This window comes from Coenobita brevimanus, chromosome 116, assembly GCF_032717465.1.
Source record: "Coenobita brevimanus isolate Jiangsu-jjx chromosome 116, ASM3271746v2, whole genome shotgun sequence".
NCBI lineage: Eukaryota > Metazoa > Arthropoda > Malacostraca > Decapoda > Coenobitidae > Coenobita > Coenobita brevimanus.
In genome coordinates this window covers 48204340-48218374 of record NC_137069.1, presented here as the reverse complement: position 1 = coordinate 48218374, position 14035 = coordinate 48204340, and positions in this window count along the sequence as shown.

The following is a 14035-nucleotide window of genomic DNA, read 5'->3' as shown; positions in this document are numbered from 1 at the left end:
ACAGGTTCGGTTACTGGATGTAGTGTTTCTGCAAAAATTAAGTAGCTGTGTAACTATGTTAGTATTTACATCCCGATGTACAGTTCCAAAGACAAGTAATTAGATATTGGTTTGATGCAACGTTTCCTAACAATTAATAAAATAGTTAAATTTTGGTTCGATAATATACTCTTTAGTTATTTTTTCTTTGCAGCGTGTGATAGTCAGATATAGCGTCCTTGATAATGGAAGCTTACTTGTGCGCTGGTTGTAAGGCTTTTTTTTTTTTTTTTTTTTTTTTTTTTTTGATAAACAGATTTTTCTCTGCTCATAAGTTTCATAGTTAATTACTCTTTGTAACGAGTGGCATTCTGATACACGACATCCTTGATTATAAATGCTTAATCTTGCACCGTATTTTGAGGGATATTTCAGTTTTTGTCTTGATAAGTAGCTTGATCTTCCTTTGCTAATTGGTTTCTTAGTTAATTAGCCTTTGTATCAAGTGGCTTTCAGACACACAGTCCTAGATAATTAAGGCTTATTTCTACCTGGGGATCAGAGGCGTGGCTTAACAAGAGGCTTGAAGGCTGGTCGTTTGTGCAGGCTCAGGTGCAAGACGCCACCACCGCCACCCGACGCAAAACACGGCCCTAACGAGCCACCTGTGCGGCCTCACCACCTTAACAATGGTGGCCGCGTAATGGGCCGGGTCGCACACCTGACTATACCGCTGCCTGTCCTCACAGTGGTGCTGGTGGTGTTGTTGTCACTGCTGAATTTGTCACTGTCGGGGCTGTCACTGTCCTCACGAGGCTTGTGTTGTCACCCCCTCGTTGTCATTTACAGCCTTTTTTGCTGTCGCCAAAGTAGTACAGCGATGATACACTGCATAATATCACTGCTAAAGTTACTCCCGCTATCCTCACTGTACTCCTGTCACTTTAAGTTTTGCCATTGCCCGAGCTGTCACTGCACTCGTTGAATCTGTCTGTTTCGTTATGAAAATGAAATGAAGTAATTATCACTGTTCAGATGATAATGGTAGGATTGTCACTGTGATATCTGTGTTATCATTGCTCTCCTATCGATTAGGATAAATATCCTAGCTGTCGGGCTAAGTATTTCACTGTCAACACCACTACCACTATGCTCGCCATGCTGCTGTGTTGCTGTCGCTGATCGTGTTGTTACTGTGATCTCTATCAGTATCGTCACATCAGTGGATATGGCTATATTTTGGGTAACCTCACTGCTAATATCACTGCTGTTGTTTTCACGAATGTATTATTGTCACTGATAAGGTTGTCACAGAGCGAGGTTGCTACTGTGGTCGCTCTCCTTACAACACTGATAGCTATGAAGTCAGTACTCACGGTAATGCTGGCGTTGTCACTGATGGGGTTTGTCACTGTGGCCTCTGTTGGTGTCCTGGCCACATTCAAGCGATAACATCCTAGATAATATCAAGGCTGAAGCCACTACAACTCGATCATGAGACTTGCTGTAGCTGTTGCTGTTGTTAATGTCCCCATCTTTGTCGGTACCATCGTAACTCTGGTACTGACTACATTTTCCCGGTTGCCAATATAGGATATATCACTTTTGATATTACTACCGCTGTTTTGGTAATGCTGGTGTTGGGGTTATCACGGCTGGAGTTGTCACTTGCTGTCTTTGTCGATGTCTTCAAAACGGGTAGCTTGGAAGTCAGGTGAGGTGCAGTACTGGAGTTTGAATTCAGAAGTAAGAAGGTTAGCTAGGAGAGATAAAAGATGTGTGGATGAAAAGGTTGCAGAGACTGAAATCTTAATAAACAAAAATGATGGACAGAGTCAAAGAATAGCATATGAATCGATTAGAGAACTGAGTGGTAAAGCAGGTAAACGCAAGGAAATACCAGTTAGAGACAGGGAAGGAAATTTAGTGACCAAAGATGGAGATATTAAAAATAGATGGAAAGAGCATTTTGAGACAGTTCTTAATAGACCAATACCACCAGAAGAGGATATACCGTCTGCTCAGGAAGATTTAAATATAGAAACAGGAGAGTTGAGGCTTCCAGAAGTGGAGAAAGCAGTAAAACAGTTAAAGAATAATAAGGCACCAGGGGAGGATGGTTTATTTCCGGAAATGTTTAAAGTGGAGGGGGATAGATTAATAATGATCTTGACCAAGCTATTCAATAAGATATGGGTGACGGGGTTACTACCATCAGTTTGGAAGAATGGTGTAATTGTTAAAGTTCCGAAGAAGGGAGACCTGAGTGAATGTGATAATTGGAGGGGAATCTCTTTGTCACCGATAGCTTTGAAAGTTTTCAGTAGAGTGTTGTTAAATAGGTTGGAGCCGGTGGTTGAGGGTATTCTGAGGGATGAACAGGCTGGTTTTAGAAAGGGACGTGGTTGCAATGATCAGATCTTTATAGTTAGGCATTTGATGCAGCAAGTTCATGAAATGAGAGTACCGTTAAGTCTTTGTTTTGTTGATTTTGAAAAGGCTTTTGATAGTGTTTCGAGAGAGACTATGGGGAAGATCATGAGACATTATGGAATACCAGAGGAGTTTGTGAGGGTCATTATGAACATGCATGAGGACACCTTTTGTAAAGTGATGGTTGATGGTTGTCTGAGTGATTCGTTTGAAGTCAAGTCTGGAGTAATTCAAGGTGGTGTTCTATCGCCTTTACTATTTATATTGGTCATTGATTACATTATGAAACGCGTTGGAACAGTAACCGGTGCAGGTATACTTTGGGGAGAGAACAGGAAACTTTTGGATTTAGATTATGCAGATGATATAGTTTTGATTTGTGATGGGCCAGAAGAGATGCAGAGAGTGTTGGACTGTTTGGTGAGTGAAGGTCGCAAGGTGGGTTTGGTTATTAATTGTGGAAAAACTGAAATAATCAATATGAATATGGAAAATGCGCAGGAATGTGTAGTTGGAGGTATGGTTGTAAAGCAAGTTGATAGGTTTAAATATTTAGGTACTTATTTAGCCAAGGATGGTTCTTTGAACTTTGAATTCGAGGAAAGGTTAAAGAAGGCTAATCAGGCAATGGGAATGCTTAAAAATATTTGGAATAATAACAATTTTTCTGTGCATACAAAAATCAAACTTTGTAAGGTAATGGTTAGGAGTATCTTAATTTATGGACACGAGTCTTGGTACAGCACAGTGACTATGGAAAATAAATTCTTGGTGTTTGAAAGAAAAGCACTTAGAAGAATATTAGGAGTTAAGTGGTGGGAAAGGATACCAAATAGTAGAATTAGAGAAATAACGGGAGTGCAGCCGGTCGATGAATATGTTAGGTTCTCACGATGGAAGTGGCTAGGACATGTGTATAGGAGACAGGGAATAGTACGAGGTACACCAGGGTGGGTGGCACTTGGTAGGAGAGGTAGAGGAAGGCCAAAAGAGACGTGGGTGAGGACAATGAGACGGGAAGCTGGAGATGAGTGTTGGGGAGATCTTGAGGAGTTAGCACAAGATAGGATGTGGTGGTGTGAGTTCATCGAGGCCCTATGCATCCCCGAGGGTGCCACAGGAAATGATTGATTGATTGATTGATTGATTCTTGCTATCTCCAGACGATTTCATTCAGCTTAGAAGTTTTCGAACTGCAGTGTTAGATTTTTTTTTTTTTTTTTTTTAATCCCCTTCAGCGAAACATGCGTCATCGGACTGAAAGGGTTAAACTCAGGCTTCAAGTTTTTAACATGGTAGCTCTGTTTTTTGTTCACATTAAATTGTATGAAACTCTTTGCAGAAGTTATGTTATACGATCTAGGTTTCTACGAAATTGCTGTTAATAGTTTCTGGATTTAAAATACTGCTAGAAACATGAAAAGAGCATGTAGACGCAGAACTGGCTCATTGGTTAGATGGCAGATTATTCATTTCAGCATGACAGCATTTCTCCATATTATTCTTTCGAACACCTAATTGTTCCAGTTACCATAAGAAGCTCTTTGAGGTAGAGTGGTCAGATATGGCCTTAATGGCTTTCACAACTGCGACCACATGAGTTGAATGAGATCGTCAGAATGTAGTAGTAATATAATGACTAATTAATTTCGTTCATGGGATTAAAATCGCGTATGATTTACCTCAATCCCACCTTTGGCCACGATTTAATTGTAAAGTTTCGTTTCTGTCACTACGTGATGACGTTCCCGGTAATGACCACTGATGCTAGGGTGAACCAGCCCAGAACTGAGAGAAGCTGCGTTCGATTCTTGGGTCGGACAGACGATATACTTTTATTCTAGCTTGATCTAGAATTGCCATCTCTCCTTTCTAAATATCATCTATAATAGCAGATTTAAACTATGATATGCGTCGTGTGGAAATGCCATGGAAAGTAAGTAGAGATGTACCATATTCTTTTTGAGCCACTGATCTACGTAAAATAAGCTGCAAAGGAACGAATATTTGTGCCAAGTTAAGGGGAAAGAAATATAATACAATCATTTTATGTGCCCGACCTTTTGTTCACTCTGTTCACATTTCTTTATCCCCATTCCTCTGCTCTCATTCACTACCCTCAGTCCGCTGTCCTCCTTCTTTGTTCTCATTCATCTGTCCTTATTCCCGCTCCCTTGTTTCTGTGTCCTTTTTCCTCTTCCCCACTCTCCTTGTCTGATATCTTTCCTGATCCATGTGTCCTCATTCATCTGTCCTTATTCCTCTAGCCTAATTCCTCTATCCTCATACATCTGTCATTCCTTCTGTCCTTATTCGTTTGTCCTCATTCCTCTGTTCTTATTTGCCTTTCCTCTTTGCTGTGTCCGCCGCCACCGCTGTTGCTTGTGTTTGCATTTCAGGTGTAGTCACCGGTATGGATGTCATTGTTACTGTTATTGGTCCATAACCTTATTATCTGTTATCGTATTACTTGCTATCAGTGCCGGACATGCCAGTGCTTGTGGAACCTAAGCTATTGCTGTTCATGTCTGCAGTATAAAGAATGTAATTAATATTGGCAAGTAGACAACACTCAAAGAGCGCATGCCTCCGGCAACGCCTATACCAAGCAGAGCAGATCACCACCAAAATTTAATCACTTCTTCCTTGGCCTACGACCAACTTATCCACAGAATTTAATTGAAATCCACCTATATCATTTGGAGATATCTTGTGGACAAACAGACAAACGGGGATGAATATATAGCCAAGATCCTACAACTTTCATTGGTGGAGTTAATGAAATCTGGACCAAACATTACATCAGGTGAAGCTAAATCATTTTTATAACACCTGAAATTGTTCCTGTGATTGTTGGTGTTCAACCCTTGTCAGTCTGATTGACCTGTCCCATCAACCACAGGTAAGCTTTCCCCTGTGTGGTTGTTCCACAGGTTTCTTACACCGTTGATGTGTCTGCGTCGTAGTGTAGCGTGTATTGTGCAGTGTCCCTTTATGTGTGTTATATTGTGTTGGCCTAATTTACACTTTGGCTGCGTGCCAGCTGTGATTCCACTCAACCAAAATCTAAGCTGATAGTTGAGGAGGGCCGGATGATGTCCTGCTCTAAACCGAGCCAGGTGCAATAGATCATCTTAGTTTGAGGACAGTGCCGATGGATGGATGTCAGGAGGGAGGCTTGTAGTATGTTGTGATCGATGTGTTATATTGCCCTGAGTTGGCTTTAAGAATGTAGGAACCTTTTCGTTTCTATTGTTAGAATGTCTGGAGATGGGATATCGTTGTAGAGCGTTTGTTAATGTTTGTGTTTTGATTATTTTATGTCCCTAGTGTGCTGTGTGTCTCTGTCATGTAATGACACTGGTGTTGTGTACTGGGATAGGCTACTGAGTAGAACTGTGTGCCCCTCGTATCATGGTAATCTCTGGCAGAGAGGGCTTTAGTTTCATAGTGTAAGCTGTGGGTGTGGTTTTGGTGCAGCCATTGGTAATGCAAAGGATTTTGTTCTGAATGACTGACGAAATGTTATAATGAGTATTAAATAGGATGGGAGCGCATGCCGGTGAGGCATATGGCATCGCTGATCTAATGTATTGTTTGTAGGGTGAGCAGCGTGATTCTTATTGTTGCCCATAGTCTGGCTCTGAATTTGTCATAAATGCATTGAGTCTGAGGGTGCACCACCTTTTGATGTCTTGTACTGTACATGGTCCTTGAAGGTGTGTCTGGAGTCGTAAGCCATTCCAAGGATCTTAACAAAGGGTATGCATGGCAGGCATACATTTGTTATGTGTGGAGTGGGGAAAGTAACAGTGCTCATGTTTCCTGAATGTGGTGGTGGATTTGGTTGGGGCTATCTTCAGGCCGTTGTCCTCGAACCAACTCTGCAATGTGTCAAGGTAGTCTTGTTGCAGTGTGCAGGCTGTGTCTGCAATGTGGTGTGTGGTTGTTATGCAAATACCATCTGCATATGAAGCAATGTTTGTGGGTGGCTGGGGTGCAGGGTATTATGCTTTTATTGGCAGACGAGTGTGGGTGAGAGAACGGAACCTTGTGAAACTCATTTAGGTGTCCGTGATGACTTACCCTGGAATGTAACAAGTGTTTGTCTACCAGATAAATAGCTGGCAAGGCATCGTTGCGGGTTTTTCTCTATATTTGTCATATATCTTGATGATTAGTTCGCGTCGCGGGATGACATCAAAGACTTTAATGGTACTTATTGTTGTGAGAAGTGTATGTTGAGCCGTCGCCGTGGAGTAGATGTTCGTTGCTCGTTATGTGAGATTAGTCAGTAAGGTGCTTGTAAAGTGGGGTGCTCTTGATCCATGTTGTAAAGGAGCAAGGGGTATATGGGAAGTGACTGTTGAGAATGTAGAGTTCAGTTGTTTTGTATGGTGTGCTAAGTAGTGTTATGGCCTGTACGAGGAAGGGAGTCTTGTGTCTTTGTCTTAAGTACAGTGATGATTGTTCCTTGTTTCCAAATAATAGGAATATTACAGTGTGTGTATAAGTGGTTGCTGATGTTTGTGAGGGTCTGGATGCCTTGTGGTTCTAAATGTTTCAGGAGTGGATGGCTGATGCCATCCGGCCCTGTGCTTGTTGAGTTCTTTGTTTCTTGGTAATGTTAAGTGTTTGGTCTGAACTGAAAGAAGTTGCAATGTGATCGAGTGGAAAGAGCTGTTTATACTGAGAGGGTTGTTTTTCAGACTCGGTGCGTGTTGGTCTTAGTGACTTATGTTTGTGTGGTGGTTTACGAGTGTGCATGCTTCTTCTTTTTAGGAAGGGATGTGTTGGCTGCTGGAGGTGCTAGGGACGTGGGTATTGGATGTGCGTGCTCACAGTTTAGTTGTACTGATAAATAGTTTGTAGAGTCGAGAGGTGTCTGTGGAGTGATTAAGTGCTATTACAAAAGAGAAGGCTATATGAGGGTGTTGTGGTACCGACTGCGTTATATGGGGCTGAAACATGGAATATGGGTGTAGCAGAGAGGAAAAGTTTGAATGTAATGGAGATGAGATGTCTGAGGAGTATGTGTGGAGTGACGCGTATGGATCGAGTGCGAAATGATGAAGTGCGAAGGAGAACTGGAGTTGTTCGGGAGATGGCTGGTAGAGTTGAGCAGAGGGTGTTGCAATGGTTTGGGCATATGGAGAGAATGGATAATGAGCGATTGGTGAAAAAGATAACTAGATCTGATGTGAGAGGTGTAAGACTGAGAGGAAGACCACGAATAGGATGGATGGACAGTGTGAAGAGAGCGCTGGATGCGAGAGGGATGTCTGTTGAGCAAGGAAGAGTGGCTGTGCGTGACAGAAATAAATGGAGAGAAATTGTGAATGAATAAGTGATGACGCAGCCCTGAGGGGATATTCTCCCGCATTTGGTCTGATCAGCTAGTCAGGTCAGGTGCGGGTAAGGGGATGGGTCTGTTATGATGTGGCAGGGGTAAACCAGTTCTGCTGTCGGGCCCTGCTGTGGATGTCACTGCTTGCATTGCGCAGTTGACCCTTGTGCGGTGTGATGCGGTGAGGATCTGTCCGTTCTCCCCTTTGGGGCTAAGATGCGAATGAATGTGTTTGAATGGATGAGTAAATGGAGAGTGAGTCGTCCTGTCTCGGCTACCTCCCTTTCCTTGGGGGAAGCAGCCTAGGTATATAGATAGATAGATAGACAAAAGCCTTCTAATTTTCTATTTTCTTTGTACTGATTTCTTGTTGAACTCATTGTCTAGTTCATGGAACCTTTTGATAGTGTGTGTGTGTGTGTGTGTGTGTGTGTGTGTGTGTGTGTGTGTGTGTGCTAATAGTGTTGTGGTAGAATTTGATACGATTGCTGATAATATTGTGATGTTATTTAAAGGTAATTATTTTCTCTGATATAACTGTCAACTGCTGGCATTCACTTCACCGTTAAGTGAACACTTCCTCCAATGAGCACACCTCTCTAGTGGCGGAGAAACATGTACTACAGGCAAAAAATTATGTATCGTAGTAATCAATGGAGCTTTATCAGCCAGGTGGAGCCATAATTGTCAGGTTCACTGTTAGGGACCTTACATTAAGTGGTCTCTTTCAGTATATAATCACCTTAGTCAGTTCGGTAAGATACTGGCTATTATGTCGTCCTAAACAGCTATGGCAAGTCCTGTCAAAATATGACCTTTTGTCCCAGCAGCAGTAATACGACAGGACATGGTGAAGACCAACCCAGCAGCAGAGCAAGGAGTGCTAAGAATCCCTGGCTATCAGAGTCCAGACACCTTTGAAAACTAAGTCTAGGGTCGTACACTATCTTTTGCTTCTGAAGACAACTTTGTTATTGTTTTGTTAAGAATCTGAGAGATGTGAATTGGGGTATCAAAGGCTTTGATGAGGCCAGAAGACCAGGGAAGAAATGCACAGACGCTTGGTAGTCACATACCATTCTACGGAGGCAAACAAGAAAAGAATGAACGTGGTGTAGGATTTTTAGCAAGCAATTATTTAGGTGGTAGTGTTGACGAATACTTTAGTAAAAAAATAAACAATGGCAGGTCTAAAAATAAATAAATAAATAAAAAAATAAAAAACTGAGTAAGGGATACGAGAATAAATTAACTGAAGTGTATGCTCCAACATCCACTTTAAATAGAAATTGGAAAGTTTAATGAAGATGTAGACGAAGAAATGACAAATCGTAAGTCCCATTATAATTATATTTGTGGACGATTACTTTTAATGCTTAAGCAGTTCAGTATATGGTAGCTACGACTTCTGTAAAAAATTGGTGACTGGGTACCAGCAACGTTAAAAGTGAAATACTGGCGGTATTTCCAGAAAAAAAATAGTCTTCAGTATAGAACATCTTTTTCCAAAACAATGAAAATACCAAACAGACTTGGAACGGAACTAATAGTCAAACAAAGAATAATGTTTACTTCACTCTTCCACACAAAAACACTTGACTGTATGGCGAAGAACGTAACTGCAGTGAATGGACTTGTGTTGTTGTTGCTTCACCTTGGTATGTCTAGTCAATCACACCCGTCGACTACAGGTAAGCAACAGTTTCTGTGGGATAGTCCTGTAGGTACAGTACATTATATAAAACGTGAATGGAACCGGCTTCACCTCATGGTAGACAGCGCCTCACCAGAATCGGACCAGAGTTCATCCACAACGAGATGCAGGGAAATATGGAGAGATTTGACTCCAGAATGGATACTGCAGCTCCTCCATCCAAGGTGCTCAACGCAAACACGTGTAGGCTCCCTATCAGTGGAGTAAATGCAGGGAGCGACTAGAGAATAGTGAGATCAGGTCATACTAGGTCTCTGAGGAGAGACCTAGAGGCTAAGCTAAAGGAAACAGGCAAACCGCGTTAAAATAAGAGAGAAGGCAGCGTAATTTATGCTGGTAATTTAGTATAAATACTCATAGAGCAAGAGAATGGAAAATTAACACAATCAGTAATCGAAGCAGCTTAAGATGTAAGAGGTAAGAAACTCTGAATGAATTTCGTAAATTCCACGAGTATTTAATTCAAATTTAGTGTCGTGGTATTGGTTGTAGTGTTGGTGAGGCCATATGAAGAAGTAGTATTCAGATCCACAAACTATTCTCTACAACAGCCGTAATCGAACCCTCACAGGTCTCTTTCCACTACCCCATCCATTCTTACTACTTTCCAACGCTTTTCTTAAACTAAGGAGAGACCTTGCAAACTGTGAGTGTAAGACAACAGCCCTCATTTATCCATCCCTGCAAGAGGTTTTAATGAAGCTGAGTAAAATTCTCCCAGGATGCGTAGAATATAATAAGAAAATGCGTTTTCGGACAAAGATGTGCTACATCCTCACAAAAAGTGGCAAAAGTACTCCTGACAGTCAGAATGGGGGGCAAAACATAAATTACCAGCCTAAGGAGGCAAAAGTTGAGTCTTCTTTGGCTCCCCGGCATTTTGTGTATCGAGTTGGCGCTAATGGTTTAAGTTCATTGTCGTAATGACTTTACTTTCTGGCGGCTGAGGAGCAAAACAAGCCATCCAAACATTGCCTAGAAAAAAAGGAGGGAAAAAATAATCACAACAGGATATTGGATACGCATTTACATCGATTCTCATATTTTTGACTTCCATTAACCCCTTCACTACGTTGACTTATGATGTATTTAAATCTTGTTATCTCAGGAAAATAATCTTAGCTCCTTCTGATGACGTATTTTTATTTGGTCAGACAAACAACAACTTAAATCGAGAAGCCGTGTAGTTAGGAATTTAAAGAAGGGGATATCTAACCTCTTCTGGTCGATCATTTCTTGATGTGGACACAACTGCCTAGGGAAAGCATAAATATAATGAGAAATACGTCATCCGAGTGAATGGATAAAGTTCAAGAGAGAATTTCGAACTCAGCGGGTTGAATATAGCCTTCATTAAATACCCTTAGTACTAAAGAGCACTACAAAATTGAGTAAAATCAGCTAATGGAGGCCTCACTAAAATTAAAAATTACGTTAGACTAACAGCCAGAGGATGTGCTTCTCGTTCTGTTCTCCCACATAATGATTTTACTTATCACTGGGGAGACGTTCTATAGTGCAGTTCTGAATTAGTGATCATTTCTAACCTCTTCTATGTGGGAAGTTTCACAAGTAAATGAAATCATGTGATGGTTTGAAGGAAGCAAGAATTTGATATACGGCAAGTCATCGTAGTAAAGAAATTAAAAAGATCATACACAGCACTGACACTTGTGCTGCTTTCCACGAACAGCATTACATCCAAACAATGTTTTTTAAGGAAGATAAATTGTTAAAGAAAGCGTGAAGTTCAAGTGTTGATCTTCATTCACCGCAGTTTATAAGTTTAAATCTTTTATGAACTCGGTTTCCTTTGTACTGAACTCCACTTAAAACACGCGACATTATTCAACTGAGAATCAATACTGAAACTGAGAATGTCAGTGCAACTACAGGTGAATCTTTCGTAGTCGAAAAAACTGTAACATTCTATTCCAAATATCGCCAGATGATGTTAGTTCACTTGAGAGTCAGTCATCGGAGCAGCAGTGCCGAATATCCACATCTGATCTTGTATTTTGCATTAGATTATTCTGACACTTTGCTGAAACCATCGTTTACATTAAATCCTAGATCCTCTTAAGCATATTTACTTAGTATAGCCTTGTCTATAATCTACTCATTCCTCCTATTACCCTGATGAGAACTGACAATTTTTTTTATGTTCTGTGACTGAACTTTAACTTAAAGCTTTCAGCACCTGAATTACTTTTGTTTGTTTGTTTCAGCTCGAGAAGTTTACTCAGTTAAAAAAAAAAAAAAAAAAAGCTTTCGCCCTGGAAAGATTGGTCAGAGTCATCATTAACCCGCTCACAAGACATATTCCGTCAGCTGAATATTATCGTCTTAGTTGCCATGGATAAACTAAACCAACAGGTGATCGCAGTCCTGAAGGTAAAGACTGATCCTTGTAGCAATGGAAAGGAAATGTTGCACATACTAAACTTTTGAGGTGGGGGTTTAGTCTTGTCTGTATAAAGGATTTCGCCATACATCTTTCTAAGTGGTTTATTTTACATACTACATCTTAAGCCTTCCATACTACATCTTAAGCCTATGAGGCAATGAAAAGAGATTAAGTTTTCCCAACTACACGTTGATTATTCAGTATTTACGAATTCGACAGGAGATAGTAGTAATAAAAATAACGCTACTACTACTACTATTACTACTACTACTACTAATACTAATAATAATAACAAAAACAACAACAACAAAAATACGCTATCGGATTCCAAGGCTTCAAATTCTCGTTTGCTTTTTATGTCTTTTTAACACCGTTTTCACAATTAAGTCATTTTGTATTAACCCGCCTCGTCCCGTCGACGTATGGGTACGTTCCAACGATTTGCATTTGCCAGTCCCGGCGACGTACCAGTACGTCGTGCAATTGCAAGGTCCCTAATTTGCACAATTTTCAATTTTCACGCGTGATTTTTCGTATGTATACACGGGACACCTTCCTCTATTCCTCTACAAGATGCCAAGCAGGGACAATGCCTTACACCGCATAACCTCCCCCCTCCCCCCCTCATGCCATTGTCTTGGCAAAGGGACTTGTTACCAGTGACCTGGCTAGTAAAGATATTCAGGGCCAGAGTGATTCCCCAATCGATGACAATGTGGAGGACAATGTTTACATAGCATTAGAAGAAGAAACAGCCAGAAATAATGATCAGGTAATATGGCAAAAAAAGGTCAGGTATGGTGATTAGTTAGTGAGTGAAACAATGCTTATAATGCTTTTATTACTGCTTGAAAACCAATATACTCTCATACTACATATACATTCTTACCAAGTAAAAAAATAAATACCGTTTATGAGTGGATATAATAGTTACCCTCCCATAGAACTCGTTTTCTTTGGTGCCAGCATGTTAGAAAACCCAGTCAGGTAAGGAGGAACTCCTACCTGGATTGGGTATTTTAAACCTCAGGTGAGCGATTTCTCTATGAATTTTCGATGTTTCTCACCAAAAGCAAAGGTTTTAGCCAAAAAATTTTTATCCGAAAATACCTCGGGACTGGGCGATGTCGGAGGTGCGGAAAACCTCGGGACGTGACGGGTTAAATTCTTGCCACCTCCAAAGCCTTATGTTAAAGTTTCTAAGTGGGCAATTGATATTTTTCTAAACCTCCAGTCCGAAAATTCTCTGCAAAAATGAATGAAGTGGACTGAAGGTATCAAGAACAAAGTGCAAAATGTTTCATTATCGTGAAAGAGCAAGTCCATCACGTAAGAGATATGATGATGCTAAGGGGAAAGCAGATGTTATAATGCTCAGGAATATAAGGCATTCAATGGGAAATCAAGGGCTGTTCACATACCTCTTCTCGTCTCTTCTCCAGGGAATGGTAAAAAACAATAATTTTAAAACAAAATGAACTTTGGTTAATTTTTCATAGGTTTAACATCAGAATGCATCAGAGCTATAATTTTAACCTTTTCAACCCCCTAGTAGGCTACATTTAATTTTATACATGTTTATACCAGCCTCTTTTATAATTTATTGTTTAATTTTTATTCAAGATAGTACCCAGCCAGTGATGGAATGTTTGAATTTACATATTGCTCCTCCGTTTCGAAGTCTCATGAGCGTTCAGTAATAAATACGTTTATAGATAAGAACAAGAAATGAAAAAAAAAAAAAAATCAACGAATTAGAGACAATAACCTTTCCACTGCGAGGAGTCTCTCCTACGCTGAAAGTATACTGTCTGATTATAGGAAAAACAAAGTGAAAGGCTGCCATTACGCTGGAGGGTTTAATAGAGACGGCTGACAACCCTTCACTAAGAATGGTCTGTTAAGCTGTTTAAGACTGTCTAACGGTTAAAAAAACAATTGTTAAAGGGACTCCACTGTATGTAAGATGAAACTAATTAACAGCATTTTCGGAAACCTGCTCACCAATGCTGTAGAGTCCTTGTAATAAACAATCCATTACAGCAAAGTTCATTACTAGATGTCTATTTTTGTGATAATAATCCTGAGTGTTGTAACGCTGACAACAAAGTTTCATATTTGCAGCTATGCGTCTGTCTAAAGAAGTGCTGTGCAT